Here is a 5,917-nt window from a genome sequence, read left to right on the forward strand (position 1 = left end):
GGCTGGAGTGGGTTGCCACACCCTTCTCCAGGAGATCTTCCCAACCCTAGGCCTGAACATGTGATTCCCACATCTCCTGTATTGAAGAGGGTGTTCTTTACTGCTGAGCCACCAGGGAAGCCCTAAAACTACCATATGACCCAACAATTCCACCACTGGGCATATAACGAGAAATCCATAATTGACAAAGACATGTGTACCTCTGTGTTCATTGCAACACTATATGCAATAGCTAGGACATGGAAGCAACATAAATGTCCATTAACAGATGAATGGATAAAGTAGTTGTGGTACAAATGCACAATATAATATCCTCAGCCATGAAAAGGAAGGCATTTGAGTCAGTTCTACTGAGGTGGATGTACCTAGAGCTTGTTACATAAAAGCTGTAAAATACAACATAAAAACACACACTGTGGGGGGAAATTAAAATATTGAGTTTTAGAATGTGTTTCATTTTAAATGACCATCATCAATCAGATATCAAAATAAAAACCTACAATAAGTATATAAAAATCAAAGAGAAAGAAAAACTTTTTTATAACATAACACTAAAAATCAACACTAAAAAATCAAACACTAAATTTTCCGAAAACTAAGGTCATGGCATCCAGTCCCATCATTTCATGGCAAACAGATGGGGAAACAGTGACTGACTTTACTTCAGGGGGTTCCAAAATCACTGCAGATAGTGACTGCAGCCATGAAATTAAAAGACACTTACTCCTTGGAAGGAAAGTTATGACCAACCTAGACAGTGTATTAAAAAGCAGAGACATTACTTTGTCAACAAAGGTCTGTCTAGTCAAGGCTGTGGTTTTTTCCATTAGTCATGTATGGATGTGAGAGTTGGACTATAAAGAAAGCTGAGCACCAAAGAATTGATGCTTTTGAACTGTGGTGTGGGAGAAGACTCTTGAGAGTCAAACTGCAAGGAGGTCCAACCAGTCCATCCTAAAAGAGATCAGTCCTCGATGTTCATTGGTAGGACTGATGCTGAAGCTTTAACTCCAGTACTTTGGCCACCTGATGTGAAGAGCTGACTCATTTGAAAAGACCCTGATGTTGGAAAGATTGAAGGCAGGAGGAGAAGGGGATGACAGAGGATGAGATGATTGGATGGTGGACATGAGTTTGGGTAAACTCTGGGAGTTGGTGATGGACAGAAAGGCCTGCGTGCTGCAGTTCACGGGGTGGCAAAGAGTCAGACATGACTGAGGGACTGAACTGAACTGAAAAATCAAACCACAAGGGCAGAGACTAAAAGAAGAAAAGAACAGAGAAGAGCTACAAAAGAAACAAGAACATACGTAACAAAATAGAAATAAGCAAATGCTTATCAATTATGACTTTAAATATCAATGTACTAAGTGCTCCAATCAGAAGACCTACGTTGGAGATTGGAATAAGTAAAAAGAAACATCTATATGCTGCCTATAGGAGACTCAACTTAGAACTAACGATACACACACTGAAAGAACAGAGGTTGAAAAGTTATTTCATGAAAGTGGAAATGAAAAGAAGCTTGTGTAGCAATACTTATATCAGACAAATTATAATTTGAAATAAAGTTTATAATAAAGACAAATAAGGGCATTATATAATTACAACAAAGGCAAATCAAAGAAGAGGATATAATATAATAAATATGTGTGCACCTAATGTAGGAACACCTAAATATATAAAGCAGATACTAATAGATGTAAAGCAGAAATAATCAATAATTCAGTAGCAGTTGGGAACTTTTCACCACACTTGCATCAATAGATAGAACATCTAGATAGAAAATCAATAACCAGTGGCCTTAAATGAAACATACAACCAGATGGATTTAACAGATATCTACAAGACTTTACATCCTAAACAGCAGCATGCACATTTTTTTTAACTGGACATGGACTGTTCTCTATGCATATTCTTTGTCAAATAACAAATCTCAATTAATTTAAGAAGACAGAAATTATATCAAGTGTTGTTTCCATCCACCATGGTATAATACTAAAAATCAATTAATAAAAGAAAACTGGAAAAAAAAAAAAAAAAAACCTCAAACATGTGGAGAAATGCTACTAAATAGAGCAATGAGTCAATGAAGAATTCAAATAAGAAATCAGATATTGTGTTGAGACAAAAGAAAATTAAAACACAATTTTCCAAAATCTTTGAAACATAGAAAAATAGTTATAAGAGGGAAGTTTTTAACAATATTAGATTACCTCGAGGTAGAAGAATAAAGTATCAAACAACATAACTCTTCACCTTAAGGTACAAGAAAAGAAAAACAAATCAAAACCCAAATTCAGCTGAAAGAAGGAAATAATAAAGACATTAGCAGAAATAAATAAAACAAAAGCCAAAAAGTAGAGAAAAATCAATGAAACTATATATAAAAAAGTAAATGATAAAACTTTAGCCAGACTCATTATTAAAAAAAAAAAAAAAGAAAGAAAGAAAGGGCTCACATAAACAAAATTAGTCTAAATACCAACCAATACCAAAAAATAAAAATAATCATAAGAGAATACTATGAAATGTTATACACCCAGAAATTGGACAACCTAGACTAAATAGATAGAGTTTAGAAACATATAATCTTCCATGACTAAATGGAAGATTACCACAATATCAAAATTAGGAAAACTATTTGAAAAATATCAATTTGTGATAAAACCTTCAACAGAGTTCTTACAGAGGGAGCATAACTCAGCATACTAAAGGCTGTTGTTACCAAATCCACAGTTAACATCACACTCAATGGGGAAAATGTCAAAACTTTTCCTTCAAGATCAGAAACAAGGATGCACAATCTCACAATTCTATTTAACATGTATTGGAAGTCCTAGGCACAGCAATCAGAAAAGAAAAAGAAGTAAAGGCATCCAAATTGGAAAGGAAAAAGTAAAATCGTTACTATTTGCAAATGATAGAATACTATATGTAGTAAACCCTGACGTCTCCACCAGAAAACTCTGAGAATCAATGCATGAATTCAGCAAAGTTTCAGGATATGAGATTAACATAAGGAAGTGTATTGCTTTTCTGTACACTAATAATTTCTATCAGAAACAAGAAAGCAATCCAATTTACCATCTCATCAGAAAGAATAGCATTCTAAGAAATGAAATTAATTAAGGATGTGAGAAACTTATACTCTGAAAACTATAACTTTGATGATGGAAATTATAGATGATACATTTAAATGAAACACATCTAGGTGCCTGCAATGAGATGCCCAAATCCAAGGGCAACAGGAAAGTCTTCCTAACCAAAACTGCCAAGAAAGGCTTGGAATTGAAACAGAACTTGACAGAAGAGCTTCGGAAATGCGTAGACATATACAAGTACATCTTCATCTTCTCCATGGCTAACATGAGGAAGAACAAGCTGAAGGACATCCACAGTGCCTGGAAGCACAGTCTAATGTTTTTTGGGAAAAACAAAGTGATGATGGTGGACTTGGGCCAAAGCCCATCTGATGAATGCAAAGACAATCTGCATCAGGTCAGCAGAAAGTTGAGGAGTGAGGTTGGTCTTCCTTTTGCCAGTGACACGAAGAAGGAAGTGAATGAGTGGTTCATGAAATACACAGAAACGTACTACACCTGAGGTCACAACAAAGCTGCTTTCACCATGAATCTGGACCTGGGACTCCTGCAGCAGTTACTAGATTCTGTGGAGCCACACCTGAGGCAGCTGAGTCTGCCAAGGCTCCAAATAAAGGTGTGGGGAACCTGCTGTCTGACCACAAGGTGGGCAAAGAAGGTGACATGCTGACTCCGGAGCAGGCCCATGTACTGAAGTTTTTGGGTTATTACATAGCTGAACTCAAGGTGACCATCAAATACACACAGGACATGCCATCCAGAAGATTCCTACAGATGGGAGATAACCTTTCAGAGTCAGAGGAAGTCAGTGATGACAGCTGATGGGCACTGTAGCCAGGGCTTCTGGGCCTCTCCAGGCCTTGCCCAGCCTGGACCATGAGGGACTGCCAGTGCCTTCCTGGGAGAGCAGCCATGAATTTTGCTGTGGATGGACACAAGGGAGGCTGACAAGGACAGATTATTTTTCTATAAACAACAAAGATGTCATTCAGGGTGTCTTCTTCCAGGGGGACTTTTCTTGAGAAAAAAGCTTTGGATTTGGGCTTTGGTTTGGAGGAAAAAAGAAACTAAATGAAACACATCTAGTTTTTCTGGGTTGGAAGAATTAATATTGTTAAATGTTAATATTACCTGAAGCAATCTACAGATTTAATAAAATCCTCTACCAAAATACCCATGACAGGGACTCCAGTGGTTAAGAATCCATGTTCCAATACAGGGAACATGGGTTTTATCTTGGTCAGAGAAATAATATCCCACATGCCATGAGACAACAAAGTCTGCATGCTGCAACTAAAGAGACCATGCACCTCAACTACAGAGAAGCACAAACCATGATTAAGATCCTGTATGTCACAACAAAGGTTCAACTACTTTTACCATTTTCTCAATAAACAATTTGCATTTTTCTAAAAAAATAAGTATATACATTTTAAATACCCATGATATTCTTCATAGATCAAGAACAAATAATCCTAAAATATGTATGAATAAAAAAGACCTCAAATAGCTAAAGCATTCTTGAACAATAAGAAAAATTTTGGAGGTATCATGTTCCTTGACTTCAGACTATACTGCAAAACTGCAATAATCAACCACAGTAGGGAACTAGCAGAAGAAAGACACGCAGATCCATGAAACAAAATAAAGATCCTGGAAATAAACCCACACCCATATCTTTTTTTTTTTTTTTTCCAGTGGGTTTTGTCATACATTGATATGAATCAGCCATAGAGTTACACGTATTCCCCATCCCGATCCCCCCTCCCACCTCCCTCTCCAACCGATTCCTCTGGGTCTTCCCAGTGCCCCAGGCCTGAGCACTTGACTCATGCATCCCACCTGGGCTGGTGATCTGTTTCACCATAGATAATATACATGCTGTTCTTTCGAAACATCCCACCCTCACCTTCTCCCACAGAGTTCAAAAGTCTGTTCTGTACTTCTGTGTCTCTTTTTCTGTTTTGCATATAGGGTTATCGTTACCATCTTTTTAATTCCATATATATGTGTTAGTATGGTGTAATGTTCTTTATCTTTCTGGCTTACTTCACTCTGTATAATGGGCTCCAGTTTCATCCATCTCATTAGAACTGATTCAAATGAATTCTTTTTAACGGCTGAGTAATATTCCATGGTGTATATGTACCACAATTTCCTTATCCATTCATCTGCTGATGGGCATCTAGGTTGCTTCCATGCCCTGGCTATTATAAACAGTGCTGCAATGAACATTGGGGTGCACGTGTCTCTTTCAGATCTGGATTCCTCAGTGTGTATGCCCGGAAGTGGTATTGCTGGGTCATATGGCAGTTCTATTTCCAGTTTTTTAAGAAATCTCCACACTGTTCTCCATAGTGGCTGTACTAGTTTGCATTCCCACCAACAGTGTAAGAGGGTTCCCTTTTCTCCACACCCATATCTTTAATCAATCTATGACATGGGATGCAAGAATATATAATGAGAAAAACAGTCTCTTCAATAAGAGCTGTTGGAGAATTAAATTGATACATGCAAAAAAAAAAGTGGAACATTTTCTTATAGCATACATGAAAATAAATTCAAAATAGATTAAAGGCCTAAGTATAAGATGAAGAAGCATAAAACTCCTAGAAGGAAATATAGGCAATATACTCTTTGACATAAATCTTAGCAATATTTATATGGATCTGTCTCCTCAGGCAAGGAAAGCAAAGATAAAAACAAACCAGTGTGACCTAATCAAACTTAAAAGCACAGCCAAAAATAAATAAATATATATAATTTTAAACGGGCAGAAGACCTGAATAGGATGAAGAAGTCATACACATGAC

At 36.9% G+C, this 5,917-nt stretch overlaps 1 pseudogene; it reads left to right on the forward strand.

Annotated features, from left to right (window-relative positions):
- The first annotated feature begins 3,228 nt into the window (after window positions 1-3,228).
- LOC136150206 (mRNA turnover protein 4 homolog pseudogene) lies at window positions 3,229-3,926 on the forward strand (annotated as a pseudogene).
- The last annotated feature ends 1,991 nt before the right edge of the window (window positions 3,927-5,917 follow it).

The sequence above is a fragment of the Muntiacus reevesi genome, chromosome 18 (genome assembly GCF_963930625.1).
Source record: "Muntiacus reevesi chromosome 18, mMunRee1.1, whole genome shotgun sequence".
NCBI classification, from domain to species: domain Eukaryota; kingdom Metazoa; phylum Chordata; class Mammalia; order Artiodactyla; family Cervidae; genus Muntiacus; species Muntiacus reevesi.